The sequence below is a fragment of the Rhipicephalus microplus genome, chromosome X (assembly GCF_043290135.1).
Source record: "Rhipicephalus microplus isolate Deutch F79 chromosome X, USDA_Rmic, whole genome shotgun sequence".
NCBI lineage: Eukaryota > Metazoa > Arthropoda > Arachnida > Ixodida > Ixodidae > Rhipicephalus > Rhipicephalus microplus.
Window position 1 is genome coordinate 434,048,005 of NC_134710.1, and position 24,507 is coordinate 434,072,511.

The window sequence follows — 24,507 nt, forward strand, 5'->3', positions numbered from 1 at the left end:
TTTCGTTTTTCTCTTCTCGACTTAGTCGATAATGTTAAGAGTGAAAGAGGAGTTGACGCCATCACCGCAGTCGTGGCGGAGTGGTTAAGGCGATAGTCTTGAAAACTATTGGGTTCTTCCCGCGCATGTTCCAAGCCGGTCGAATGCGTTTCTTCGTTTCGTTTTTCTCTTCTCGACATAATCGACTATGTTAAGAGTGAAAGAGGAGTTGACGCCATCGCCGCAGTCGTGGCCGAGTGGTTAAGCCGATGGTCTTGAAAACCATTGGGTTCTTCCCGCGCAGGTTTGAATCCTGTCGACTGGGTTTCTCGTTCTGTTTTTCTATTCTCGACATAATCGACTATGTTAAGAGTGAAAGAGGAGTTTACGCCATCGCCGCAGTCGTGGCCAAGTGGTTGAGGCGATGATCTTGAAAACCATTGGGTTCTTCCCGCGCAGGTTCAAACCCTGCTGACTGCGTTTCTTCGTTTCGTTTTCCTCTTCTCGACATAGTCGACTATGTTAAGAGTGAAAGAGGAGTGTACGCCAACGCCGCAGTCGTGGCCGAGTGGTTAAGGCGATGGTCTTGAAAACCATTGGGTTCTTCCCGTGCAGGTTTGAATCCTGTTGACTCGGTTTCTCGTTCTGTTTTTCTCTTAGCGACATAAACGGCTGTGTTCAGAGTGAAATAGCAGTCGATGTCCTCGCCGCAGTCGGGGCGGAGTGGGTAAAGCGATGGTCTTGAAAACCATTGGGTTCTTCCCGCTGAAGATCAAACCCTGCCGACTGCGTTTCCTCGTTTTTTTTTTTCACTTCTCGACATAAACGACTATGTTCAGAGTGAAATACCAAATGAAGCCGTTGCCGCCGTCGTGGCGGAGTGGTTAAGGCGATGGTCTTGAAAACCATTGGGTTCTTCCGCGCAGGTTCGAACCCTGGCGACTACGTTTTCTCGTTTTGTTTTTATCTTCTCGACATAAACGACTATGTTCAGAGTAAAATAGCAGGTAACAACGTCACCGCAGTCGGGGCGGAGTGGGTAAAGCGATGGTCTTGAAAACCATTGCGTTCTTCACGCGCAGGATCGAACCCTGCCTACTGCGTTTCCTGGTTTCGTTTTTCTCTTCTCGATATAAATGGCTATGTTCAGAGTGAAATTGCAGATGACACCGTCGCAGCAGTCATGGACGAGTGGATAGGGTGATGGTCTTGAAAACCATTGGGTTCTTCCCGTGCAGGATCGAACCGTGCCCACTGCGTTTCCTCGTTTTGTTTTTCCTCTTCTCGACATAGTCGACTATGTTAAAATTGAAATAGGAGTTGACGCCGTCGCCGCAGTCATGGCCGAGTGGTTAAGGCGATGGTCTTAAAAACCATTGGGTTCTTCCCGCGCAGGTTCGAACCCTGCCGACTGCGGTTCCTCGTTTTTTTCTCTTCTCGACATAAACGACTATGTTCAGAGTGATATAGCAGATGACAACGGCGCCGCAGTCGTGGCTGAGTGGTTAAGGTGATTGTCTTGAAAACCTTTATGTTCTTCCCGCGCAGGATCGAACCCCGCCGACTGCGTTTCCTGGTTTCGTTTTTCTCATCTCGACAGAGTCGACAATGTTAAGAGTAAAATAGGAGTTGACGCCATCGCCGCAGTCGTGGCAGAGTGGTTAAGGCGATAGTCTTGAAAACTATTGGGTTTCTCCCACGCATGTTCGAAGCCTGTCGACTGCGTTTCTTTGTTTCATTTTTCTCTTCTCGACATAGTCGACTATGTTAAGAGTGAAAGGGGAGTTGACGCCATCGCCGCAGTCGTGGCCGAGTGGTTAAGGCGGTGGTCTTGAAAACCATTGGATTCTTCCCGCGCAGGTTTGAATCCTGTCGACTGGAATTCTCGTTCTGTTTTTCTAGTCTCGACATAATCGACTATGTTAAGAGTGAAAGAGGAGTTGAAGCCATCGCCGCAGTCGTGGCCGAGTGGTTAAGCCGATGGTCTTGAAAACCATTGGGTTCTTCCCGCGCTGGTTTGAAGCCTGTCGACTGGGTTTCTCGTTCTGTTTTTCTATTCTCGACATAAACGGCTATGTTCAGAGTGAAATAGCAGATGATGCCCTCGCCGCAATCGGGGCGGAGTGGGTAAAGCGATGGTCTTGAAAACCATTGGGTTCTTCTTGCTCAGGATCGAAACCTGCCGACTGCGTTTCCTCGTTTTTTTTTACTTCTCGACATAATCGACTTTGTTCAGAGTGAAATCGCAGGAGACGTCGTCGCTGTAGTCGTGACCGAGTGGTTAAGGCGATGGTCTTGAAAACCATTGGGTTCTTCCCGCGCATGTTCGAACCCTGCCGACTGCTTTTCCTTGTTTTTTTCTCTTCTCGACATAAACGACTATGTTCAGAGTGATATAGCAGATGACAAAGGCGCCCCAGTCATGGCCGAGTGGTTAAGGCGATGATCTTGAAAACGATTGGGTTCTTCCCGCGCAGGTTCAAACCCTGCTGATTGCGTTTCTTCGTTTCGTTTTTCGCTTCTCGACATAGTCGACTATGATAAGGGTGAATGAGGAGTGTACGCCATCGCCGCAGTCGTGGTCGAGTGGTTAGGGCGATGGTCTTGAAAACCATTGGGTTCTTCCCGCGCTGGTTTGAATCCTGTTGACTTGGTTTCTCGTTCTGTTTTTCTCTTATCGATATAAACGGCTGTGTTCAGAGTGAAATAGCAGTCGATACCCTCGCCGCAATCAGGCGGAGTGGTTAAAGCGATGGTCTTGAAAACCATTGGGTTCTTCCCGCTCAGGATCAAACCCTGCCGACTGCGTTTCCTCGTTTTTTTTCATTTCTCGACATAATCGACTTTGTTCAGAGTGAAATCGCAGGAGACGCCGTCGCTGTAGTCGTGACCGAGTGGTTAAGGCGATGGTCTTGAAAACCTTTGGGTTCTTCCCGCGCAGGATCGAACCCTGCCTACTGCGTTTCTTCGTTTCGTTTTTCTCATCTCGACATAGCCGACTATGTTAAGAGTGAAAAAGGAGTTGACGCCATCACCGAGACGTGGCCGAGTGGTTAAGGCGATAGACTTGAAAATTATTGGGTTCATTCCACGCAGGTTCGAACCCTGCCGACTGCGTTTTCTCGTTTTGTTTTTCTCTTCTCGACATAGCCGACTATGTTAAGAGTGAAAGAGGAGTTGACGCCATCACTGCAGTCGTGGCCGAGTGGTTAATGTGATTGTCTTGAAAACCATTGGGTTCTTCCCGCGCCAGGATCGAACCCTGCCTACTGCGTTTTCTGGTTTCGTTTTTCTCTTCTCAATATCAATGGCTATGTTCAGAGTGAAATTGCAGATGACAGCGTCGCAGCAGTCGTGGCCGAATGGTTAAGCCGATGGTCTTGAAAACCATTGGGTTCTTCCCGCGCAGGATCGAACCCCGCCGACTGCGTTTCCTGGTTTCGTTTTTCTCTTCTCGACATAGTCGACAATGTTAAGAGTAAAAGTGGAAATGACGCCATCACCGCAGTCGTTGCGGAGTGGTTAAAGCGATGGTCTTGAAAACCATTGGGTTCTTCCCGCTTAGGATCGAACCCTGCCGACTGCGTTTCCTCGTTTTTTTTTTCACTTCTCGACATAATCGACTTTGTTCAGAGTGAAATCGCAGGAGACGTCGTCGCTGTAGTCGTGACCGAGTGGTTAAGGCGATGGTCTTGAAAACCATTGGGTTCTTCCCGCGCATGTTCGAACCCTGATGACTGCTTTTCCTCGTTTTTTTCTCTTCTCGACATAAACGACTATATCCAGAGTGATATAGCAGATGACAAAGGCGCCGCAGTCATGGCCGAGTGGTTAAGGCGATGATCTTGAAAACCATTGGGTTCTTCCCGCGCAGGTTCAAACCCTGCTGACTGCGTTTCTTCGTTTCGTTTTTCTCTTCTCGACATAGTCGACTATGTTAAGAGTGAAAGAGGAGTGTACGCCATCGCCACAGTCGTGGCCGAGTGGTTAAGGCGATGGTCTTGAAAACCATTGGGTTCTTCCCGTGCAGGTTTGAATCCTGTTGACTTGGTTTCTCGTTCTGTTTTTCTCTTATCGACATAAATGGCTGTGTTCAGAATGAAATAGCAGTCGATGCCCTCGCCGCAGTCGGGGCGGAGTGGGTAAAGCGATGGTCTTGAAAACCATTGGGTTCTTCCCGCTCAGGATCAAACCCTGCCGACTGCGTTTCCTCGTTTTTTTTTCACTTCTCGACATAAACGACTATGTTCAGAGTGAAATACCAAATGAAGCCGTTGCCGCCGTCGTGGCGGAGTGGTTAAGGCGATGGTCTTGAAAACCATTGGGTTGTTCCCGCGCAGGATCAAACCGTGTCGACTGCGTTTATTCGTTTTGTTTTTGTCTTCTCGACATAGTCGACTATGTTAAGAGTGAAATAGGAGTTGACGCCGTTACCACAGTTGTGGCCGAGTGGTTAACGCGATGGTCTTGAAAACCATTGGGTTCTTTCCGCGCAGGTTCGAACCCTGCCGACTGCGTTTTCTTGTTTTTTTCTCTTCTCGACATAAAACAGCTACGTTAAGAGTGAAATGGGAGTTGTCGCCGTCGCCATTGTCTTGGCCATGTGGTTAAGGCGATGATATTGAAAACCATTGGGTTCTTCCCGCGCAGCATCGAACCGTGCCCACTGCATTTCCTCGTTTTGTTTTTCCTCTTCTCGACATAGTCGACTATATTAAAAGTGAAATAGGAGTTGACGCCATCGCCGAAATCGTGGCCGAGTTGTTAAGGCGATGGTCTTGAAAACCATTGGGTTCTTCCCGCGCAGGTTTGAACCCTGCCGACTGCGTTTTCTCGTTTTGTTTTTCTCTTCTCGACATAAACGACTATCTTCAGAGTAAAATAGCAGATGACAACGTCGCCGAAGTTGTGGCCGAGTGGATAAGGTGATTGTCTTGAAAACCATAGGGTTCTTCCCGCGCAGGATCGAACCCTGCCTACTGCGTTTCCTGGTTTCGTTTTTCTCTTCTCGATATAAATGGCTATGTTCAGAGTGAAATTGCAGATGACACCGTCGCAGCAGTCGTGGCCGAGTGGTTAAGGCGATCGTCTTGAAAACCATTGGTTTCTTCCCGCGCAGGATTGAACCGTGCCCACTGCGTTTCCTCGTTTTGTTTTTTCTCTTCTCGACATAGTCGACTCTGTTAAAAGTGAAATAGAAGTTGACGCCGTCGCTGCAGTCACGCCCGAGTGGTTAAGGCGATGGTCTTGAAAAACATTGGGTTCTTCCTGCGCAGGTTCTAACCCAGCAGACTGCGTTTCCTCGTTTTTTTCTCTTCTCGACATAAACGACTATGTTCAGAGTGATATAGCAGCAGACAACGGCGCCGCAGTCGTGGCTGAGTGGTTAAAGTGATGGTCTTGAAAACCATTGGGTTCTTTCCGCGCTGGTTTGAATCCTGTAGACTGGGTTTCTCGTTCTGTTTTTCTATTCTTGACATAAACGGCTATGTTCAGAGTGAATTAGCAGATGATGCCCTCGCCGAAGTCGGTGCGGAGTGGGTAAAGCGATGGTCTTGAAAACCATTGGGTTCTTCCCGCTCAGGATCGAACCCTGCCGACTGCGTTTCCTCGTTTTTTTTTTCACTTCTCGACCTAAACGACTATGTTCAGAGTGAAATACCAATTGAAGCCATTGCCGCCGTCGTGGCGAAGTGGTGAAGGCGATGGTCTTGAATACCATTGGGTTCTTCCCGCGCAGGATCGAACCGTGCCGACTGCGTTTCCTCGTTTTTTTTTTCACTTCTCGACATAATCGACTTTGTTCAGAGTGAAATAGGAGTTGACGCCGTCGCCGCAGTCACGACGGAGTGGTTTATACGATGGTCTTGAAAACCATTGGGTTCTTCCTGCGCAGGTTCGAACCCTGCCGACGGCGTTTCCTCGTCTTTTTTACTTCTCGACATAAACAACTTTGTTCAGAGTGAAATCGTAGAAGACGCCGTCGCCGCAGTCGTGACCGAGTGGTTAAGGCGATAGTCTTGAAAACTATTGGGTTCTTCCCGCGCATGTTCGAAGCCTGTCGACTGCGTTTCCTCGTTTCGTTTTTCTCTTCTGGACATAGTCGACTATGTTAAGAGTGAAAGAGGAGTTGACGCCATCGCCACAGTCGTGGCCGAGTGGTTAAGACGATGGTCTTGAAAACCATAGGGATCTTTCCGCGCATGTTCGAACCCTGCCGACTGCGTTTCCTCGTTTTTTCTCCTCTCGACATAAACGACTATGTTCAGAGTGAAATACCAGGTGAAGCCGTTGCCGCCGTCGATGCGGAGTGGTTAAGGCGATGGCCTTTAAAACCTTTGGGTTCTTCCCGCTCAGGATCGAACTCTGCCGACTGCGTTTCCTCGTTTTTTTTACTTCTCGACATAAACGACTTTGTTCAGAGTGAAATAGCAGATGACAACGTCGCCGCAGTCGTGACCAAGTGGTTAAGGTGATTGTCTTGAAAACCATTGGGTTCTTCCCGCGCAGGATCGAACCCTGCCGACTGAGTTTACTGGTTTCGTTTTTCTCTTCTCGATACAAACGGCTATGTTCTGAGTGAAATTGCAGATGACACCGTCGCAGCAGTCGTGGCCGAGTGGTTAAGGTGATGGTCTTGAAAACCATTGGGATCTTTCCGCGCATGTTCGAACCCTGTCGACTGCGTTTCCTCGGTTTGTTTTTCTCTTCTCGACATAAACGACTATGTTCAGAGTGAAATACCAAATGAAGCTGTTGCCGCCATCGTGGCGGAATGGTTAAGGCGATGGTCTTGAAAACAATTGGGTTCTTCCCGCTCAGGATCAAACCGTGCCCACTGCGTTTCCTCATTTTGTTTTTCCTCTTCTCGACATAATCGACTATGTTAAAAGTGGAATAGGAGTTGACGCCGTCGCCGCAGTCGTGGCCGAGTGGTTAAGGCGATGGTCTTGAAAACCATTGGGTTCTTCCCGCGCAGGTTCGAACCCTGCCGACTGCGTTTCTTCGTTTCGTTTTTCTCTTCTCGACATAGTCGACTATGTTAAGAGTGAAAGAGGAGTTGACGCCATCGCCGCAGTCGTGGCCGAGTGGTTAAGGCGATGGTCTTGAAAACCATCGGGTTCTTCCCGCGCAGGTTTGAATCCTGTCGGCAGGGTTTCTCGTTCTGTTTTTCTATTCTTGACATAAACGGCTATGTTCAGAGTGAAATAGCAGCTGATGCCCTCGCCGAAGTCGGTGCGGAGTGGGTAAAGCGATGGTCTTGAAAACCATTGGGTTCTTCGCGCTCAGGATCGAACCCTGCCGACTGCGTTTCCTCGTTTTTTTTTCACTTCTCGACATAATCTACTTTGTTCAGAGTGAAATCGCAGGAGACACCATCGCTGTAGTCGTGACCGAGTGGTTAAGGCGATGGTCTTGAAAACCGTTGGGTTTTTCCTGCGCAGGTTCGAACCCTGTCGACTGCGTTACATCGTTTTTTTTTTCTCTTCTCGACTTAAACAGCTATTATAAGAGTGAAATAGGAGTTAACGCCGTCACCGTTGTCATGGCCGAGTGGTTAAGGCGATGGCCTTGAAAACCATTGGATTCTTCCCGCGCAGGATCGAACCATGCCGACTGCGTTTCCTCGTTTTGTTTCTCTTCTCGACATAGTCGGCTATGTTAAAGTGAAATAGGAGTTGACGCCGTCGCTGCAGTCGTGGCTGAGTGGTTAATGCGATGGTCTTGAAAACCACAGGGCTCTTCCTGTGTAAGTTCAAACCCTGCCGACTGCGTTTCCTCGTTTTTTTCTCTTCTTGACATAAACGGCTATGTTAAGAGTGAAATAGGAGTTGACGCCGTCGCCGCAGTCATGACGGAGTGGTTTATACGATGGTCTTGAAAACCATTGGGTTCTTCCTGCGCAGGTTCGAACCCTGCCGACGGCGTTTCCTCGTTTTTTTTTTACTTCTCGACATAAACAACTTTGTTCAGAGTGAAATCGTAGGAGACGCCGTCGCCGCAGTCATGACCGAGTGGTTAAGGCGATAGTCTTGAAAACTATTGGGTTCTTCCCGCGCATGTTTGAAGCCTGTCGAATGCGTTTCCTCGTTTCGTTTTTCTCTTCTGGACATAGTCGACTATGTTAAGAGTGAAAGAGGAGTTGACGCCATCGCCACAGTCGTGGCCGAGTGGTTAAGACGATGGTCTTGAAAACCATTGGGATCTTTCCGCGCATGTTCGAACCCTGCCGACTGCGTTTCCTCGTTTTTTCTCCTCTCGACATAAACGACTATGTTCAGAGTGAAATACCAGGTGAAGCCGTTGCCGCCGTCGATGCGGAGTGGTTAAGGCGATGGCCTTGAAAACCTTTGGGTTCTTCCCGCTCAGGATCGAACTCTGCCGGCTGCGTTTCCTCGTTTTTTTTACTTCTCGACATAAACGACTTTGTTCAGAGTGAAATAGCAGATGACAACGTCGCCGCAGTCGTGACCAAGTGGTTAAGGTGATTGTCTTGAAAACCATTGGGTTCTTCCCGCGCAGGATCGAACCCTGCCGACTGAGTTTACTGGTTTCGTTTTTCTCTTCTCGATATAAACGGCTATGTTCTGAGTGAAATTGCAGATGACACCGTCGCAGCAGTCGTAGCCGAGTGGTTAAGGTGATGGTCTTGAAAACCATTGGGATCTTTCCGTGCATGTTCGAACCCTGTCGACTGCGTTTCCTCGGTTTGTTTTTCTCTTCTCGACATAAACGACTATGTTCAGAGTGAAATACCAAATGAAGCTGTTGCCGCCATCGTGGCGGAATGGTTAGGGCGATGGTCTTGAAAACAATCGGGTTCTTCCCGCTCAAGATCAAACCGTGCCCACTGCGTTTCCTCATTTTGTTTTTCCTCTTCTCGACATAATCGACTATGTTAAAAGTGAAATAGGAGTTGACGCCGTCGCCGCAGTCGTTGCCGAGTGGTTAAGGCGATGGTCTTGAAAACCATTGGGTTGTTCCTGCGCAGGTTGGAACCCTGCCGACTGCGTTTCCTCGTTTTTTTCTCTTCTCGACATAAACGGCTATGTTAAGAGTGAAATAGGAGTTGACGCCGTCGCTGCAGTCATGGCTTCGTGGTTAATACAATGGTCTTGAAAACCATTGGGTTCTTCCCACGGAGGTTCGAACCCTGCCGACTGCGTTTCTTCGTTTCGTTTTTCTCTTCTTGACATAATCGACTTAGTTAAGAGTGAAAGAGGAGTTGACGCCGTCACCACAGTCATGGCTGTGTGGTTAAGGCGATGGTGTTGAAAACCATTGGCATCTTCCCGCGCAGGTTCAAACGCTGCCGACTGCATTTCCTCCTTTTTTTTCTCTTCTTGACATAAACGGCTATGTTAAGAGTGAAATAGGAGTTGACGCCGTCGCCGCAGTCATGGCTACGTGGTTAATACGATGGTCTTGAAAACCATTGGGTTCTTCCCACGGAGGTTCTAACCCTGCCGACTGCGTTTCTTCGTTTCGTTTTTCTCTTCTCGACATAGTCCACTAGGTTAAGAGTTAAAGAGGAGTTGACGCCATCACCGCAGTCATGGCTGTGTGGTTAAGGCGATGGTCTGTAAACCTACTCGGTTCTTCCCGCGCATGTTCGAAGCCTGTCGACTGCGTTGCCACGTTTTGTTTTTCTCTTCTCGACATAGTTGACTTTGTTAAAAGTGAAGTAGGAGTTGACGCCGTCGCCGCAGTCGTGGCCGAGTGGTAAAGGTGATGGTCTTCAAAACCATTTGGTTCTGCCCGCGCAGGTTCAAACCTTGCCGACTGCGTTTCCTCGTTTTTTTTTTCTTCTCGACATAAAACAGCTACGTTAAGAGTGAAATGGGAGTTGTCGCCGTTCGCGTTGTCTTGGCCGAGTGGTTAAGGCGATGGTCTTGAAAACCATTGGGTTCTTCCCGCGCAGGATCGAACCGTGCCCACTGCGTTTCCTCGTTTTGTTTTTCCTCTTCTCGACATAGTCGACTATGTTAAAAGTGAAATAGGAGTTGACGCCGTAGCCGCAGTCGTGGCCGAGTGGTTAAGGCGATGGTCTTGAAAACCACTGGGTTCTTCCCGCGCAGAATCTAACCGTGCCCACTGCGTTTCCTCGTTTTGTTTTTCCTCTTCTCGACATAGTCGACTATGTTAAAAGTGAAATAGGAGTTGACGCCGTCGCCGCAGTCGTGGCCGAGTGGTTAAGGCGATGGTCTTGAAAACCATTGGGTTCTTTCCGCGCAGGTTCGAACCCTGCCGACTGAGTTTTCTCGTTTTGTATCTCTCTTCTCGGCATAAACGACTATGTTCAGAGTGAAATAGCGGATGATAACCTCGCCGCAGACGGGGCGGAGTGGGTAAAGCGATGGTCTTGAAAACCATTGGGCTCTTCCCGCTCAGGATCAAACCCTGCCGACTGCGTTTCCTCGTTTTTTTTTCACTTCTCGACATAAACGACTATGTTCAGAGTGAAATACCAATTGAAACCATTGCCGCCGTCGTGGCGGAGTGGTGAAGGCGATGGTCTTGAAAACCATTGGGTTCTTTCCGCGCAGGATCCAACCGTGCCGACTGCGTTTCCTCGTTTTGTTTTTCTCTTCTCGACATAGTCGACTATGTTAAGAGTGAAATAGGAGTTGACGCCATTGCCGCAGTTGTGGCCGAGTGGTTAACGCAATGGTCTTGAAAACCATTGCGTTCTTTCCGCGCCGGTTCGGACCATGCCGACTGCGTTTTCTCGTTTTGGTTTTCTCTTCTCGACACAAACAACTATGTTCAGAGTGAAATAGCAGGTGACGCCCTCGCCGCAGTCATGGCCGAGTGGTTATGGCGATGGTCTTGAAAACCATTGGGTTCTTCCCGCGCAGGTTTGAATCCTCTCGACTGCGTTTTCTCGTTTTTTTCTCTCCTCGACATAAACGGCTATGTTAAGAGTGAAATAGGAGTTGACGTCATCGCTGCAGTCATGGCTGCGTGGTTAATACAATGGTCTTGAAAACCATTGGGTTCTTCCCACGGAGGTTCGAACCCTGCCGGTTGCGTTTCTTCGTTTCGTTTTTCTCTTCTCGACATAATCGACTTAGTTAAGAGTGAAAAAGGAGTTGACGCCGTCACCACAGTCATGGCTGTGTGGTTAGGGCGATGGTCTTGAAAACCATTGGCTTCTTCCCGCACAGGTTCAAACGCTGCCGACTGCATTTCCTCGTTTTTTTTCTCTTCTCGACATAAAACGTCTACGTTAGGAGTGAAATAGGAGTTGACACCACCGCCGTTGTCGTGGCCGAGTGGTTAAGGCGATGGTCTTGAAAACCATTGGGTTCTTCCCGCGCAGGATCGAACCGTGCCCACTGCGTTTCCTCGTTTTGTTTTTCTTTTTCTCGACATAGTTGACTATGTTGAAAGTGAAATAGGAGTTGACGCTGTCGCCGCAGTCGTGGCCGAGTGGTTAAGGCGATGGTCTTGAAAACCATTGGGTTCTTCCCGCGCAGGTTCAAACCTTGCCGACTGCGTTTCCTCGTTTTTTTTCTCTTCTCGACATAAAACAGCTACGTTAAGAGTGAAATGGGAGTTGTCGCCGTCGCCGTTGTTTTGGCCGAGTGGTTAAGGCGATGGTCTTGAAAACCACTGGGTTCTTCCCGCGCAGGATCGAACCGTTCCCACTGCGTTTCCTCGTTTTGTTTTTCCTCTTCTCGACATAGTCGACTATGTTAAAAGTGAAATAGGAGTTGACGCCGTCGCCGCAGTCGTGGCCGAGTGGTTAAGGCGATGGTCTTGAAAACCATTGGGTTCTTTCCGCGCAGGTTCGAATCCTGTCGACTGCGTTTTCTCGTTTTGTTTTTCTCTTCTCGACATAAACGACTAAGTTCAGAGTGAAGTAGCAGATGATGCCCTCGCCGCAGTCGGGGCCGAGTGGTTAGGGCGATGGTCTTGAAAACTGTTGGGTTATTTCCGCGCAGGTTCGAACCCTGTCGACTGCGTTACCTCGTTTTTTTTCTCTTCTCGACTTAAACGGCTATTATAAGAGTGAAATAAGAGTTAACGCCGTCGCCGCATTCATGGCCGAGTGGTTAATGCGATGGTCTTTAAAACCATTGGGTTCTTCCCACGCAGGCTCGAACCCTGCCGACTGCGTTTCCTCGTTTTTTTTTTCTCTTCTGGACATAAAACGGCTACGTTAGGAGTGAAATTGGTGTTGACGCCGCCGCCGTTGTCCTGGCCGAATGGTTAAGACGATGTTCTTGAAAACCATTGGGATCTTCCCGCGATGGTTCGAACCCTGCTGACTGTGTTTCGCCGTTTTGTTTTTCTCTTCTCGACGTTGTCGACTATGTTAAGAGTGAAATTGGAGTTCATGCCATCGCCGCAGTCGTGGCCGAGTGGTTAAGACGATGGTCTTGAAAGCCATTGGGATCTTTCCGCGCATGTTCGAACCCTGCCGACTGCGTTTCCTCGTTTTGTTTTTCTCTTCTCGACATAGTCGACTATGTTAAGATTGAAAAAGCAGTTGACGCCGTCACCGCAGTCATAGCTGTGTGGTTAAGGCGATGGTCTGTAAACCTACTGGGTTCTTCCCGCGCATGTTCGAAGCCGGTCGACTGCGTTTCCTTGTTTTGTTTTTCTCTTCTCGACATAGTCGACTATGTTCGAAGTGAAATACCAGATAAAGCCGCTGCAGCCTTCGATGCGGAGTGGTTAAGGCGATGGTCTTGAAAACCTTTGGGTTCTGCCCGCTCAGGATCGAACTCTTCCGACTGCGTTTCCTTGTTTTTTTTTACTTCTCGACATAAACAACTTTGTTCAGAGTGAAATCGTAGGAGACGCCGTCGCCGCAGTCGTGACCGAGTGGTTAAGGCGATAGTCTTCAAAACTATTGGGTTCTTCCCGCACATGTTCGAACCCTGCCGACTGCGTTTCCTCGTTTTTTCTCCTCTCGACATAAACGACTATGTTCAGAGTGAAATACCAGGTGAAGCCGTTGCCGCCGTCGATGCGGAGTGGTTAAGGCGATGGCCTTGAAAACCTTTGGGTTCTTCCCGCTCAGGATCGAACTCTGCCGACTGCGTTTCCTCATTTTTTTTTACTTCTCGACATAAACGACTTTGTTCAGAGTGAAATAGCAGATGACAACGTCGCCGCAGTCGTGACCAAAAGGTTAAGGTGATTGTCTTGAAAACCATTGGGTTCTTCCCGCGCAGGATCGAACCCTGCCGACTGAGTTTACCCTTTTCGTTTTTCTCTTCTCGATATAAACGGCTATGTTCAGAGTGAAATTGCAGATGACACCGTCGCAGCAGTCGTGGCCGAGTGGTTAAGGTGATGGTCTTGAAAACCATTAGGATCTTTCCGCGCATTTTCGAACCCTGCCGACTGCGTTTCCTTGTTTTGTTTTTCTCTTCTCGACATAGTCGACTATGTTAAGATTGAAAAAGCAGTTGACGCCGTCACCGCAGTCATAGCTGTGTGGTTAAGGCGATGGTCTGTAAACCTACTGGGTTCTTCCCGCGCATGTTCGAAGCCGGTCGACTGCGTTTCCTTGTTTTGTTTTTCTCTTCTCGACATAGTCGACTATGTTCGAAGTGAAATACCAGATAAAGCCGCTGCCGCCTTCGATGCGGAGTGGTTAAGGCGATGGTCTTGAAAACCTTTGGGTTCTGCCCGCTCAGGATCGAACTCTGCCGACTGCGTTTCCTTGTTTTTTTTTACTTCTCGACATAAACAACTTTGTTCAGAGTGAAATCGTAGGAGACGCCGTCGCCGCAGTCGTGACCGAGTGGTTAAGGCGATTGTCTTGAAAACCATTGGGTTCTTCCCGCGCAGGATCGAACCCTGCCGACTGAGTTTACTGGTTTCGTTTTTCTCTTCTCGATATAAACGGCTATGTTCAGAGTGAAATAGCAGATGACACCCTCGCAGCAGTCGTGGCCGAGTGGTTAAGGTGATGGTCTTGAAAACCATTAGGATCTTTCCGCGCATTTTCGAACCCTGACGACTGCGTTTCCTTGGTTTGTTTTTCTCTTCTCGACATAAACGACTATGTTCAGAGTGAAATACCAGATGAAGCTGTTGCCGCCATCGTGGCGGAATGGTTAAGGCGATGGTCTTGAAAACAATTGGGTTCTTCCCGCTCAGGATCAAACCGTGCCCATTGCGTTTCCTCATTTTGTTTTTCCTCTTCTCGACATAATCGACTATGTTAAAAGTGAAATAGTTGTCGACGCCGTCGCCGCAGTCGTGGCCGAGTGGTTAAGGCGGTGGTCTTGAAAACCATTGGATTCTTCCCGCGCAGGTTTGAACCCTGCCGATTGCGTTTCCTCGTTTTGTTTTTCTCTTCTCGACAAAAACCCCTATGTTCAGAGTGAAATAGCAGAAGACAACGTCGCCGCTGTCGTGGCCGAGTGGTTAAGGTGATTGTCTTGAAAACCATTGGCTTCTTCTCGCGCAGGATCAAACAGTGCCCACTGCGTTTCCTCATTTTGTTTTTCCTCTTCTCGACATAATCGACTATGTTAAAAGTGAAATAGTAGTTGACGCCGTCGCCGCAGTCGTGGCCGAGTGGTTAAGGCGATGGTCTTGAGAACCATTGGGTTCTTCCCGCGCAGGTTCGAACCCTGCCGACTGCGTTTCCTCGTTTTTTTTCTCTTCTCGACATGAACGGCTATGTTAAGAGTGAAATAGGAGTTGACGCCGTCGCTGCAGTCATGGCTGCGTGGTTAATACAATGGTCTTGAAAACCATTGGGTTTTTCCCACGGAGGTTCGAACCCTGTCGACTGCGTTTCTTCGTTTCGTTTTTCTCTTCTCGACATAATCGACTTAGTTAAGAGTGAAAGAGGAGTTGACGCCGTCACCACAGTCATGGCTGTGTGGTTAAGGCGATGGTCTTGAAAGCCATTGGCGTCTTCCCGCGCAGGTTCAAACGCTGCCGACTGCATTTCCTCGTTTTTTTTCTCTTCTCGACGTAAAACGGCTACGTTAGGAGTGAATTAGGAGTTGACACCACCGCCGTTGTTGTGGCCGAGTGGTTAAGGCGATGGTCTTGAAAACCATTGGGTTCTTCCCGCGCAGGATCGAACCGTGCCCACTGCGTTTCCTCGTTTTGTTTTTCTTCTTCTCGACATAGTTGACTTTGTTAAAAGTGAAATAGGAGTTGACGCTGTCGCCGTAGTCGTGGCCGAGTGGTTAAGGCGATGGTCTTGAAAACCATTGGGTTCTTCCCGCGCAGGTTCAAACCTTACCGACTGAGTTTCCTCGTTTTTTTTCTCTTCTCGACATAAAACAGCTACGTTAAGAGTGAAATGGGAGTTGTCGCCGTCGCCGTTGTCTTGGCCGAGTGGTTAAGGCGATGGTCTTGAAAACCATTGGGTTCTTCCCGCGCAGGATCGAACCATGCCCACTGCGTTTCCTCGTTTTGTTTTTCCTCTTCTCGACATAGTCGACTATGTTAAAAGTGAAATAGGAGTTGACGCCGTCGCCGCAGTCGTGGCCGAGTGGTTAAGGCGATGGTCTTGAAAACCACTGGGTTTTTCCCGCGCAGGATCGAACCGTGCCCACTGCGTTTCCTCGTTTTGTTTTTCCTCTTCTCGACATAGTCGACTATGTTAAAAGTGAAATAGGAGTTCACGCCGTCGCCGCAGTCGTGGCCGAGTGGTTAAGGCGATGGTCTTGAAAACCATTGGGTTCTTTCCGCGCAGGTTCGAACCGTGCCGACTGAGTTTTCTCGTTTTGTATCTCTCTTCTCGACATAAACGACTATGTTCAGAGTGAAATAGCGGATGATAACCTCGCCGCAGACGGGGCGGAGTGGGTAAAGCGATGGTCTTGAAAACCATTGGGCTCTTCCCGCTCAGGATCAAACCCTGCCGACTGCGTTTCCTCGTTTTTTTTCACTTCTCGACATAAACGACTATGTTCAGAGTGAAATACCAATTGAAGCCATTGCCGCCGTCGTGGCGGAGTGGTGAAGGCGATGGTCTTGAAAACCATTGGGTTCTTTCCGCGCGGGATCCAACCGTGCCGACTGCGTTTCCTCGGTTTGTTTTTCTCTTCTCGACATAGTCGACTATGTTAAGAGTGAAATAGGAGTTGACGCCATTGCCGCAGTTGTGGCCGAGTGGTTAACGCAATGGTCTTGAAAACCATTGGGTTCTTTCCGCGCCGGTTCGGACCATGCTGACTGCGTTTTCTCGTTTTGTTTTTCTTTTCTCGACACAAACAACTATGTTCAGAGTGAAATAGCAGGTGACGCCCTCGCCGCAGTCGTGGCCGAGTGGTTATGGCGATGGTCTTGAAAACCATTGGGTTCTTCCCGCGCAGGTTCAAATCCCGTCGACTGCGTTTTCTCGTTTTGTTTTTCTCTTCTCGGCATAAATGACTAAGTTCAGAGTGAAGTAGCAGATGATGCCCTCGCCGCAGTCGGGGCCGAGTGGTTAGGGCGATGGTCTTGAAAACTGTTGGGTTCTTTCCGCAAAGGTTCGAACCCTGTCGACGGCGTTACCTCGTTTTTTTTCTCTTCTCGACTTAAACGGCTATTATAAGAGTGACATAAGAGTTAACGCCGTCGCCGCATTCATGGCCGAGTGGTTAATGCGATGGTTTTGAAAACCATTGGGTTCTTCCCACGCAGGCTCGAACACTGCCGACTGCGTTTCCTCGTTTTTTTTTCTCTTCTCGACGTTGTCGACTATGTTAAGAGGGAAATTGGAGTTCATGCCATCACCGACGTCGTGGCCGAGTGGTTAAGACGATGGTCTTGAAAACCATTGGGACCTTTCCGCGCATGTTCGAACCGTGCCGACTGCGTTTCCTCGTTTTTTTTCTCTTCTCGACATAAACGACTGTGTTCAGGGTGAAATACCAGATGAAGCCGTTGCCGCCGTCGATTCGGAGTGGTTAAGGCGATCGCCTTGAAAACCGTTGGGTTCTTCCAGCTCAGGATCGAACTCTGCCGACTGCGTTTCATCGTTTTTTTTTTACTTCTCGACATAAACGACTTTGTTCTGAGCGAATGCGCAGGAGATGCCGTCGCCGCAGTCGTGACCGAGTGGTTAACGCGATGGTCTTGAAAACCATTGGGTTCTTTCCACGCAGGTTCGAACCCTGCTGACTGCGTTTTCTCGTTTTGTTTTTCTCTTCTCGACATTAACGACTATGTTCAGAGTGAAATAGCAGATGACAACGTCGCCGCAGTCGTGGCCGAGTGGTTAAGGCGATGGTCTTGAAAACAACTGGGTTCTTCCCGCGCAGGTTCGAACCCTGACGACTGCGTTTCCTCGTTTTTTTTCTCTTCTCGACATAAAACGGCTACGTTAGGAGTGAAATAGGAGTTGACACCACCGCCGTTGTCGTGGCCGAGTCATTCTTCTTCCGGCAGCGCAAGCGAGCGGACGCAGAATCATGTGCTCCGACGGAGCGGCGATAACGGCCCGCGCCGGCCGTGGAAACAGGATCGATGGCGAAGATGATAAGGACTACGAGATCGTTCTGCCTACCTTGCCCACCGGCCGTGTTGTACTGAACACGTTGTTTTTGCACGGTGACGTGCGTGAACGTCCCTACAGGGTCGAGGACTTCCGAGACGCCCTGGCGACGGCTGGAGTGCTACCCGACGTCGTCGCGTTAGGTGCGTACCAGATAAATCACGTCTGGGCCGTCACCCTCACCAGCGGTGAAGTGACGAAGAAACTGGCCGCCATGAAAGAATTGAGGGTCAAGGGTCGCCGGTGCGTGATTATTGATCCTGAAGATCAGCAGGTAAAGCTTCGCCTGCATTGGATGCTGTACGGTGTCCAAGATGAGGACATCAGGACAGCCTTCGCCGCGTTTGGTAACGTCACTGAAGTGACTCGCGAACGGTGGCGCGTGCAAGGCATAAGAGAGAAAGGCTCGACCACCAGAAGCGTTCTTTTAAAGCTTAAGCCGGGAGTGAAGGTGGATGACCTCCCTCATCAGGTTCGAGTCGCCGGTGAGTTGGCCCTCGTCGTCGTTCCCGGGCGGGCGATGCAGTGTCTGCGTTGCCACGGCACGGGCCACGTGCGCCGGGATTGCAGGGTGCCCCGCTGCTCGAAGTGCCGGCGTTATGGACACGTGGACGCGGACTGCGTCCGCACCTACGCGTCGGCAACCGGGCTCCCTAGGACTGACGAACATGACGAACTTATGGACGTCGCCGAGGCCGAGGAGGCTGCCCAGGGAACCGACGAGAAGAACAAGCAGACGGGACCACAAGCGTCGTCATCGCCTTCCGGCTGTGACCCCTCGACTGTTGAAGCTCCGGAAGCGAGACCAGCACCCGTAGGTGACACCGGGAAGGTTGTAGCGGCAACGCCCGTAAAAGTGTCTTGCGACTCCAATGTGGCTACCGAGGCGACGGTGTGCTCCGCAGCTCCCCAGGCCGCTGAGCTTAAAAGCCTGAACGAGCCGCTGCTCGAGAAGAGCGGCGCTCTTTCATCGAACACTGTGGCTGCTTCGAAGCGGCCCCACCCCCAGGCGAGCAACGGCGGTGCTGAGACGGAGGTGCCGGTTGTCGAGGAACCACCCGCTAAAACAGCCCAAGGACGGCGGCCTACCCTTCGGCCGCGCCCGAACCTGACAGCCGACAAGCGAGTCGGCAATGGCGAGAACGTGGGTCAAGGCCCCACCGTTCCGCCGGACGACAATGCCAGCGATGGCGCCGTCTAGCCTTGTGCTAGACGCGAGAGGTAAGCGCCATGCTGCAGGTCTCCCTTCCTTTAGTTAAAATGGCGCCTATAATTCCGTTAAAGGTCGCTACTATGAACGTTAGGGGTCTGGCAATGAAAAGAAAGCAAACCCAGCTTTATAGACTAGTAACGGAACGAGATATAGACGTCCTAGCAGTGCAGGAGACAAAAGTTGACGGTGATGAAGAGACCGGCAGCATGGTGCGACTTTTCGCGTCAAGGTTTTTTGTGGTTGTCAGTCATGCCGTAGGCACATCGGCTGGGTGTATACTTTTTGTAAAGAAGCTTCCGGGGCTGCAAGTTAACGCCCATTTCTCCTGTGCAGCTGGCCGGTGTGCTATGGTTGACTTCTCACTGAATAACACTGATTGGCGTATTGTGTGCGTGTACGCGCCAAACAGGGTAGAAGATAGGGCCCTTTTCTTTCACGGTCTAGAACAGCAGCTTTGCGAAGGGAAGAAGTTAGTAGTAATGGGCGATTTTAACTGCGTTCTGAGTGCACATGATAAGACAAGCACTCGAAGTTTCAGAGATAACAGCACAGGCGTGTTGGCACGGATTCTTGAGGACTGGTGCCTCGAGGATGTAGCAGAGTGTCTCGAGTGCGTGAGTTCGGTTAGGTTCACGCGATTTGAGGGCCCAAGTTACGCGAGACTCGACCGCATTTACGTATCTGTTGACATTCTACCGATGTGTTCTAGTTACGATGTTGTCCCGGTGTCATTTTCTGACCACTGTGCAGTCTTGTGTTCGATTGGAACTGTAAAGAAACGCAATGGTTTCTCGTGGGAAACATGGAAATTTAATAGTAGGCTTCTTCAGGACGAAGAATTTACTTTATACGTAAAGGAGGCAATTAGCGAGATAGACGCCAGCAAACACCTTCACATTTGGCAGCAGTGGGAGCTTTGCAAGGAAACTTTGAAATTAAAAGCCATTGATAGGGCCACGTGCATCCGACTTGAGGATAGAAGAAAAGAGACTGAATTGAAAGCGCTTCTCGAAAAGCTAGTGAAGTATGAAGGTTTAGCCCCCGGTAAATGGATCGAAGACATAAGAAAAATAAAACAAAAGTTAGAACTGCTGGACGAACAGCGTTATCGGGGTGCGCTCGTGAGAGCAAGGGCGGAAGATACCGCGGCGGGCGAAGCACCGACTAGACGCGCGCTTAGACTGGAAAAATCACGCGCCGAAAATAACCACATACGGGAGATAGAGTGGGGCGGTATCTTATCAACCGACACGGACGGTATAGCGACAGCTTTCGCGGAGCATTATCGCAAGCTGTTCGCATTGCACGTGACCGACTGTAAAGCCTTCAAGGAAAAATTTTTGACTGTCATGCCCCGTCTCGACGATGACAGAAAAAAGAGTCTGGAAAGTAAGATAACCGTTGCCGAGGTAGAGGAAGCCATAAATAAATTACACCCGGGAAAGTCGCCGGGACCGGACGGTTTCACTGCCGCTTTTTACAAAGAGTTTAAAGACGAAATCAGCCCTCTTTTGGCTTTCATATATAATGAAGCGTATAAAGTAAATACGTTGCCTCCATCATACAGGTCATCCCATACAGTCCTGATTAAGAAAACAGAGGATGTCCATAAACTGAGATCTGTAACAGCATATCGACCTATAGCCCTGACAAATGTCGAGTACAAAATTTATATGAAAGTATTAGCCCGAAGATTGCAGACGGTTATGAAGGACATCGTCGGGCCGCACCAAACATGTGGCATTAAAGGTCGCTCGATTGTCCTAAATATCCATAAGGCACGCAGTGTTCTCGAGTGTTGTGATTACTCTGATGAACGAGTCGCCATTTTACAAATAGATTTTGAGAAGGCATTTGACTGTGTGGATCATAGCTTATTATTTGCTGTTTTGGACCATGCTAATGTTGGTTCTGTTATTTGTGATGGAGTGGCCCTGGCGTACCGAAACTGTACAACAAGATTGATTGTGAATAAGAGCCTTGGGTCCCCCATTAAGGTGCAACGTTCGGTGCGCCAGGGTTGTCCCCTCAGCCCCCTGTTATTTTGCTTGTATATTGAAACTCTTTGCTTAGCCATTCTAAATGACACGCGTATAAATGGCTTCCGGCTACAATCTTCAGAAGGCAAGCTGCTTGCTTATGCTGACGATGTGGCCATTTTTTCAACAGACCAAAGTAGTATTAAACAGGCGGTTGACACTGTTCGCGAGTTCAGCCATGTCACAGGAAGCGGCGTCAATTGGTCCAAGTGTCTCGGGCTCTGGCACGGATCCTGGCACACGAAACCTGACCACTTTGCAAATGTGCCCTGGGTGACAGTCCCGGGCAAGTACTTGGGCGTCCCGCTCGATGCGTATCGAGACAGTGCCCAGTATTGGCAGAACCAAGTTAAAAATATGCAGGAAAAAGCTGAGAAGTGGAGGGGGGCGAGTCTGTCAATCTTTGCCAGAGCCACCGTCTGCAACCTGTTCTTTATAAGCAAGCTTTGGTACGTGCTGCAGGTGCTGCACTGCTCGCGAACTAATGTGCAGAAGTTTCACCGGATATTCGCTGTCTTTGTATGGGCTTCCCACTGGGAACGATGCAGCCGAACCAACTTGTTCAGACGGGTTAAAGACGGGGGCCTAGGCCTCGGTCACCTGTTTTTACGGCAACTTGTGAACAGGTTTTTGTTTTTTAGAGACCTTACTGATCCATTCCTGCGTACCCTGTGTCAACTGCACCTCAGTAGATTTCTCCCTGGATATGTTGTGACTACTGAGGTCTGTGCAGGAGGGATCGGTGGGTTCTATCGAGAAGTTGTGTCTAGTATAAGATTTCTTTCTGTGAGATTTTCAAACGAATACCTGTGGAGCGTAAAAAGAAAAGAGCTTTATTTCGCATTGTGTGACATTGTGTTTCCAGTACCGCTTTATCGGGCTATACACAGTGGAGGACCAGGAAGCAATGTTTTAAAAAGGGTTAAAAACATGCATGTACAGCCTGCAAGCAAAACATTCTTCTTTAAGCTGCACTCGGGCACATTGCCAGTGAAAGTGTTCATGGAAGCAAAGGGATGTTTTTCCCCTTGGGGATCCCATTGCATAATTTGCAAGGCACCAGAAACAATTGACCACGTCTTCTTGCACTGTTGGGAGGGCGTGTATTTTTGGGACGTGCTGCAGAGAGCTATTAAGAAAGACCTTCCATTGGACCCGTATGGAATCCGGTTTTTGAATGTTGAAAACGAAGACGGGGTACCATATGATGCAATCATGCTCCTGGGCCTCCACTCATTGTGGAGAGCGAGAATGGCGGGCTACCATTTCGACAAAGATGCGCGGCCCGCTCGAGCCTATTTTCGTGAGAGCATAGACTGGTTTCTCTCTGTTCAGAAAGCTCTACCCGAGCCACCTGACTGGCTCCCGCGGGTAGATAATCTTGTTACTCTGCCCGAATTTTAACGTGACACCAGCAATATGTTGGTGCACTGGAGACACTACCTATGTGCATTGTACATGGCGCGATTTGATTGTCTGTGTCATTTGAGTTATATGTAAGATTACCAGAACCAGGCAATAAAAAAAAAAAAAGTTGTCGTGGCCGAGTGGTTAAGGTGATGGTCTTGAAAACCATTGGGTTCTTCCCGCGCAGGATCGAACCGTGCCCACTGCATTTCCTTGTTTTGTTTTTCTTCTTCTCGACATAGTTGATTATGTTAAAAGTGAAATAGGAGTTGACGCCGTCGCCGCAGTCGTGGCCGATTGGTTAAGGCGATGGTCTTGAAAACCATTGGGTTCTTCCCGCTCAGGTTCGAACCCTACCGACGGCGTTTCCTCGTTTTTTTCTCTTCTTGACATAAACGGCTATGTTAAGAGTAAAATAGGAGTTGACGCCGTCGCCGCAGTCATGGCTGCGTGGTTAATACGATGGTTTTGAAAACCATTGGGTTCTTCCCACGGAGGTTCGAACCCTGCCGACTGCGTTTCTTTGTTTCGTTTTTCTCTTCTCGACATAGTCGACTATGTTAGGAGTTAAAGAGGAGTTGACGCCATCACCGCAGTCATGACTGTGTGGTTAAGGCGATGGTCTGTAAACCTACTGGGTTCTTCCCGCGCCTGTTCGAAGCCTGTCGACTGCGTTACCTCGTTTTGTTTTTCTCTTCTCGACATAGTCGACTTTGTAAAGAGTGAAATAAGAGTTGACGTTTCCGCCACAGTCGTGGTCGAGTGGTTAACGCGAAGGTCTTAAAAACCATTGGGTTCTTTTCGCGCAGGTTCGAACCCTGCCAACTGCGTTTTCTCGTTTTGTTTTTCTCTTCTCGACATAAACAACTATGTTCAGAGTGAAATAGCAGGTGACGCTGTCATCGCAGTCGTGGCCGAGAGGTTAAGGTGATGGTCTTCAAAACCTTTTGGTTCTGCCCGCGCAGGTTCAAACCTTGCCGACTGCGTTTCCTCGTTTTTTTCTCTTCTCGACATAAAACAGCTACGTTAAGAGTGAAATGGGAGTTGTCACCGTCGCCGTTGTCTTGGCCGAGTGGTTAAGGCGATGGTCTTGAAAACCATTGGGTTCTTCCCGCGCAGGATCGAACCGTCCCCACTGCGTATCCTCGTTTTGTTTTTCCTCTTCTCGACATAGTCGACTATGTTAAAAGTGAAATAGCAGATGATATCGTCGCTGCAGTCGTGGCAGAGCGGTTAAGGTGAGGGTCTTGAAAACCATTGGGTTCTTTCCGCGCAGGTTCGAATCCTGTCGACTGCGTTTTCTCGTTTTGTTTTTCCTCTTCTCGACATAGTTGACTTTGTTAAAAGTGAAATAGGAGTTGACGCTGTCGCCGCAGTCGTGGCCGAGTGGTTAAGGCGATGGTCTTGAAAACCATTGGGTTCTTCCCGCGCAGGTTCAAACCTTGCCGACTGCGTTTCCTCGTTTTTTTTCTCTTCTCGACATAAAACAGCTACGTTAAGAGTGAAATGGGAGTTGTCGCCGTCGCCGTTGTTTTGGCCGAGTGGTTAAGGCGATGGTCTTGAAAACCACTGGGTTCTTCCCGCGCAGGATCGAACCGTTCCCACTGCGTTTCCTCGTTTTGTTTTTCCTCTTCTCGACATAGTCGACTATGTTAAAAGTGAAATAGGAGTTCACGCCGTCGCCGCAGTCGTGGCCGAGTGGTTAAGGCGATGGTCTTGAAAACCATTGGGTTCTTTCCGCGCAGGTTCGAATCCTGTCGACTGCGTTTTCTCGTTTTGTTTTTCTCTTCTCGACATAAACGACTAAGTTCCGAGTGAAGTAGCAGATGATGCCCTCGCCGCAGTCGGGGCCGAGTGGTTAGGGCGATGGTCTTGAAAACTGTTGGGTTCTTTCCGCGCAGGTTCGAACCCTGTCGACTGCGTTACCTCGTTTTTTTTCTCTTCTCGACTTACATGGCTATTATAAGAGTGAAATAAGAGTTAACGCCGTCGCCGCATTCATGGCCGAGTGGTTAATGCGATGGTCTTGAAAACCATTGGGTTCTTCCCACGCAGGCTCGAACCCTGCCGACTGCGTTTCCTCGTTTTTTTTTTCTCTTCTGGACATAAAACGGCTACGTTAGGAGTGAAATTGGTGTTGACACCGCCGCCGTTGTCCTGGCCGAGTGGTTAAGACGATGTTCTTGAAAACCATTGGGATCTTCTCGCGATGGTTCGAACCCTGCTGACTGTGGTTCGCCGTTTTGTTTTTCTCTTCTCGACGTTGTCGACTATGTTAAGAGTGAAATTGGAGTTCATGCCATCGCCGCAGTCGTGGCCGAGTGGTTAAGACGATGGTCTTGAAAACCATTGGGATCTTTCCGCGCATGTTCGAACCCTGCCGACTGCGTTTCCTTGTTTTG

The 24,507-nt window shown here is 49.3% G+C and overlaps 32 non-coding genes across 32 annotated transcripts; all 32 read left to right on the forward strand.

Annotated features, from left to right (window-relative positions):
- Nucleotides 1-222: 222 nt before the first annotated feature.
- Nucleotides 223-304, forward strand: TRNAS-UGA (transfer RNA serine (anticodon UGA)). Its single transcript has one exon. It is a non-coding gene; the product is annotated as a tRNA-Ser (tRNA).
- Nucleotides 305-377: 73 nt separating this feature from the next.
- TRNAS-UGA (transfer RNA serine (anticodon UGA)) lies at nt 378-459 on the forward strand. Its single transcript has one exon. It is a non-coding gene; the product is annotated as a tRNA-Ser (tRNA).
- A 73-nt stretch (nt 460-532) lies between these two features.
- Nucleotides 533-615, forward strand: TRNAS-UGA (transfer RNA serine (anticodon UGA)). Its single transcript has one exon. It is a non-coding gene; the product is annotated as a tRNA-Ser (tRNA).
- A 698-nt stretch (nt 616-1,313) lies between these two features.
- Nucleotides 1,314-1,395, forward strand: TRNAL-UAA (transfer RNA leucine (anticodon UAA)). The gene has a single exon. It is a non-coding gene; the product is annotated as a tRNA-Leu (tRNA).
- A 383-nt stretch (nt 1,396-1,778) lies between these two features.
- TRNAS-UGA (transfer RNA serine (anticodon UGA)) lies at nt 1,779-1,860 on the forward strand. The gene has a single exon. It is a non-coding gene; the product is annotated as a tRNA-Ser (tRNA).
- Nucleotides 1,861-2,242: 382 nt separating this feature from the next.
- On the forward strand, nt 2,243-2,324 carry TRNAS-UGA (transfer RNA serine (anticodon UGA)). Its single transcript has one exon. It is a non-coding gene; the product is annotated as a tRNA-Ser (tRNA).
- A 71-nt stretch (nt 2,325-2,395) lies between these two features.
- Nucleotides 2,396-2,477, forward strand: TRNAS-UGA (transfer RNA serine (anticodon UGA)). The gene has a single exon. It is a non-coding gene; the product is annotated as a tRNA-Ser (tRNA).
- Nucleotides 2,478-3,327: 850 nt separating this feature from the next.
- On the forward strand, nt 3,328-3,409 carry TRNAS-UGA (transfer RNA serine (anticodon UGA)). Its single transcript has one exon. It is a non-coding gene; the product is annotated as a tRNA-Ser (tRNA).
- Nucleotides 3,410-3,792: 383 nt separating this feature from the next.
- Nucleotides 3,793-3,874, forward strand: TRNAS-UGA (transfer RNA serine (anticodon UGA)). The gene has a single exon. It is a non-coding gene; the product is annotated as a tRNA-Ser (tRNA).
- A 74-nt stretch (nt 3,875-3,948) lies between these two features.
- TRNAS-UGA (transfer RNA serine (anticodon UGA)) lies at nt 3,949-4,032 on the forward strand. The gene has a single exon. It is a non-coding gene; the product is annotated as a tRNA-Ser (tRNA).
- Nucleotides 4,033-4,414: 382 nt separating this feature from the next.
- Nucleotides 4,415-4,496, forward strand: TRNAS-UGA (transfer RNA serine (anticodon UGA)). The gene has a single exon. It is a non-coding gene; the product is annotated as a tRNA-Ser (tRNA).
- Nucleotides 4,497-4,725: 229 nt separating this feature from the next.
- TRNAS-UGA (transfer RNA serine (anticodon UGA)) lies at nt 4,726-4,807 on the forward strand. The gene has a single exon. It is a non-coding gene; the product is annotated as a tRNA-Ser (tRNA).
- Nucleotides 4,808-6,123: 1,316 nt separating this feature from the next.
- On the forward strand, nt 6,124-6,205 carry TRNAS-UGA (transfer RNA serine (anticodon UGA)). The gene has a single exon. It is a non-coding gene; the product is annotated as a tRNA-Ser (tRNA).
- Nucleotides 6,206-6,584: 379 nt separating this feature from the next.
- Nucleotides 6,585-6,666, forward strand: TRNAS-UGA (transfer RNA serine (anticodon UGA)). Its single transcript has one exon. It is a non-coding gene; the product is annotated as a tRNA-Ser (tRNA).
- A 231-nt stretch (nt 6,667-6,897) lies between these two features.
- TRNAS-UGA (transfer RNA serine (anticodon UGA)) lies at nt 6,898-6,979 on the forward strand. Its single transcript has one exon. It is a non-coding gene; the product is annotated as a tRNA-Ser (tRNA).
- A 384-nt stretch (nt 6,980-7,363) lies between these two features.
- Nucleotides 7,364-7,445, forward strand: TRNAS-UGA (transfer RNA serine (anticodon UGA)). The gene has a single exon. It is a non-coding gene; the product is annotated as a tRNA-Ser (tRNA).
- Nucleotides 7,446-8,136: 691 nt separating this feature from the next.
- TRNAS-UGA (transfer RNA serine (anticodon UGA)) lies at nt 8,137-8,218 on the forward strand. The gene has a single exon. It is a non-coding gene; the product is annotated as a tRNA-Ser (tRNA).
- Nucleotides 8,219-8,597: 379 nt separating this feature from the next.
- Nucleotides 8,598-8,679, forward strand: TRNAS-UGA (transfer RNA serine (anticodon UGA)). Its single transcript has one exon. It is a non-coding gene; the product is annotated as a tRNA-Ser (tRNA).
- A 231-nt stretch (nt 8,680-8,910) lies between these two features.
- On the forward strand, nt 8,911-8,992 carry TRNAS-UGA (transfer RNA serine (anticodon UGA)). The gene has a single exon. It is a non-coding gene; the product is annotated as a tRNA-Ser (tRNA).
- Nucleotides 8,993-10,154: 1,162 nt separating this feature from the next.
- On the forward strand, nt 10,155-10,236 carry TRNAS-UGA (transfer RNA serine (anticodon UGA)). Its single transcript has one exon. It is a non-coding gene; the product is annotated as a tRNA-Ser (tRNA).
- Nucleotides 10,237-11,398: 1,162 nt separating this feature from the next.
- On the forward strand, nt 11,399-11,480 carry TRNAS-UGA (transfer RNA serine (anticodon UGA)). Its single transcript has one exon. It is a non-coding gene; the product is annotated as a tRNA-Ser (tRNA).
- A 230-nt stretch (nt 11,481-11,710) lies between these two features.
- Nucleotides 11,711-11,792, forward strand: TRNAS-UGA (transfer RNA serine (anticodon UGA)). Its single transcript has one exon. It is a non-coding gene; the product is annotated as a tRNA-Ser (tRNA).
- A 541-nt stretch (nt 11,793-12,333) lies between these two features.
- TRNAS-UGA (transfer RNA serine (anticodon UGA)) lies at nt 12,334-12,415 on the forward strand. Its single transcript has one exon. It is a non-coding gene; the product is annotated as a tRNA-Ser (tRNA).
- Nucleotides 12,416-13,261: 846 nt separating this feature from the next.
- On the forward strand, nt 13,262-13,343 carry TRNAS-UGA (transfer RNA serine (anticodon UGA)). Its single transcript has one exon. It is a non-coding gene; the product is annotated as a tRNA-Ser (tRNA).
- Nucleotides 13,344-14,196: 853 nt separating this feature from the next.
- On the forward strand, nt 14,197-14,278 carry TRNAS-UGA (transfer RNA serine (anticodon UGA)). Its single transcript has one exon. It is a non-coding gene; the product is annotated as a tRNA-Ser (tRNA).
- A 231-nt stretch (nt 14,279-14,509) lies between these two features.
- TRNAS-UGA (transfer RNA serine (anticodon UGA)) lies at nt 14,510-14,591 on the forward strand. Its single transcript has one exon. It is a non-coding gene; the product is annotated as a tRNA-Ser (tRNA).
- Nucleotides 14,592-15,600: 1,009 nt separating this feature from the next.
- TRNAS-UGA (transfer RNA serine (anticodon UGA)) lies at nt 15,601-15,682 on the forward strand. Its single transcript has one exon. It is a non-coding gene; the product is annotated as a tRNA-Ser (tRNA).
- Nucleotides 15,683-16,222: 540 nt separating this feature from the next.
- Nucleotides 16,223-16,304, forward strand: TRNAS-UGA (transfer RNA serine (anticodon UGA)). Its single transcript has one exon. It is a non-coding gene; the product is annotated as a tRNA-Ser (tRNA).
- Nucleotides 16,305-17,152: 848 nt separating this feature from the next.
- On the forward strand, nt 17,153-17,234 carry TRNAS-UGA (transfer RNA serine (anticodon UGA)). The gene has a single exon. It is a non-coding gene; the product is annotated as a tRNA-Ser (tRNA).
- Nucleotides 17,235-23,477: 6,243 nt separating this feature from the next.
- TRNAS-UGA (transfer RNA serine (anticodon UGA)) lies at nt 23,478-23,559 on the forward strand. Its single transcript has one exon. It is a non-coding gene; the product is annotated as a tRNA-Ser (tRNA).
- A 230-nt stretch (nt 23,560-23,789) lies between these two features.
- TRNAS-UGA (transfer RNA serine (anticodon UGA)) lies at nt 23,790-23,871 on the forward strand. The gene has a single exon. It is a non-coding gene; the product is annotated as a tRNA-Ser (tRNA).
- A 541-nt stretch (nt 23,872-24,412) lies between these two features.
- Nucleotides 24,413-24,494, forward strand: TRNAS-UGA (transfer RNA serine (anticodon UGA)). The gene has a single exon. It is a non-coding gene; the product is annotated as a tRNA-Ser (tRNA).
- Nucleotides 24,495-24,507: the final 13 nt, after the last annotated feature.